Source organism: Stylophora pistillata, chromosome 4, assembly GCF_964205215.1.
Source record: "Stylophora pistillata chromosome 4, jaStyPist1.2, whole genome shotgun sequence".
NCBI lineage: Eukaryota > Metazoa > Cnidaria > Anthozoa > Scleractinia > Pocilloporidae > Stylophora > Stylophora pistillata.
The window spans coordinates 7,001,406-7,002,852 of NC_142522.1; positions in this window are offsets into that span (position 1 = coordinate 7,001,406).

A 1,447-nucleotide genomic window follows, 5' to 3' on the forward strand; every position below is an offset into this window, starting at 1 on the left:
AATACGACTGTAATACGCGCAAGATTATGAACAAGTGCCCAGCCATGAAGTTAAAGGTGACGATTTTAAGCCAAAGGTACAGCTACTGCGGGAAGTTGCACGTTGTGCCCTGGAAAGTAGTCCAACCTATGACTTTCCTATTTTCACTTTGGAAGCTCTACCAAAAAGCTTAGGAAGATCCGTGGCAGCACCTGTATAAGGTTGGCCCATCAAACTGAATTCATGTGACAAAAATTTCTGTGTAATTAGGCATTCTATTGTTTTGTCTATCTGTATCATCCGTTGTAGAGCGCCTAGATATTATTGCATAGGCGCTGTATAAATGTGTATAATTAGAATTGTTATTATCATCATGATCACTATTATGATAGTAAAATCAGTATTTTGCTGTGGTGCTTTCACGTGAAAATGGTAAATGTTCTTCAGCGATACATGCATAGGCGTACCCGGAAGTAGATGTGAGTACTTCCAACAATATTCAACCCAACGTGAATGACCTGCATGGTTATTGTGGTGTTCTTTCCTAAATAGTCACAGATAGGCCATAGGATAGGTTCATGATATGACCTTCCTGAATTCTGAAATGTACTGTGTTTTGAAAGCCTCTTTTGAAGCCAGGTATCAGACTGTCTAATGTTAGATAAGACTATCCTCTGGATAAAGTGTTCCGTCAATGGAGGCGTCCATCGAATAGAAGTAGAGCTCATAGACAGTTTTCAAGACCAAAGTTTGTGTTCCTTAAGAAGAGATACATGGAGAGGTTAGAAAGCACAATAAATCCAACGTACGGAAAGAAAATCGAACCTTAAATTAATGGTACTGAAAACAGTTTGGTTATGGAACGACTCTGCTTGACAATTAAGCAGTCCTTTGTTTCGGAGATCTAGCATCATAAAAAAAGTTCTGAAGGACTTTGAAAAACTGTCCCACAGCCAACAGATAGACTTATGTCAGTCGGAGAGTGCAATTTACAGTAGCACGATTTATACAGTAAGTAAGGTGTTGAGCATTAATGTGTTTCTACCTTTTAATGGCCTGAGAATTTCAGGATTAAATGCAGTATGAATAAATAGAGAAGCACAAAATGGCAGCGGATAAGATAGCCACATCATCACTTGTGATCACAGGTAAAACATCACAGGCAAATAATTTTCAATATTTCCAAATATAAATGTGTTAGCTGGTTTAGTCTCACTGAGTCAAACGATGGGTGGAGTGATTCATAAAATTCATAACAATGAATATGAATTGTAAATAAAAAGTACAGAGCAGGCAAAATCATCGGCGAATATTTTGTGTCAAATACATATTTACACTTGAAAAAAACATTCAGTTTACTTCATTTTCAATTCCGTGAATTGTAAGCCAACTAGCGACAGAAAAAAGCAATTATACTTATTCGCATTTTGTTGAAAGAAAAACCACGTTTCTTGGAGTTTGTCCTCCA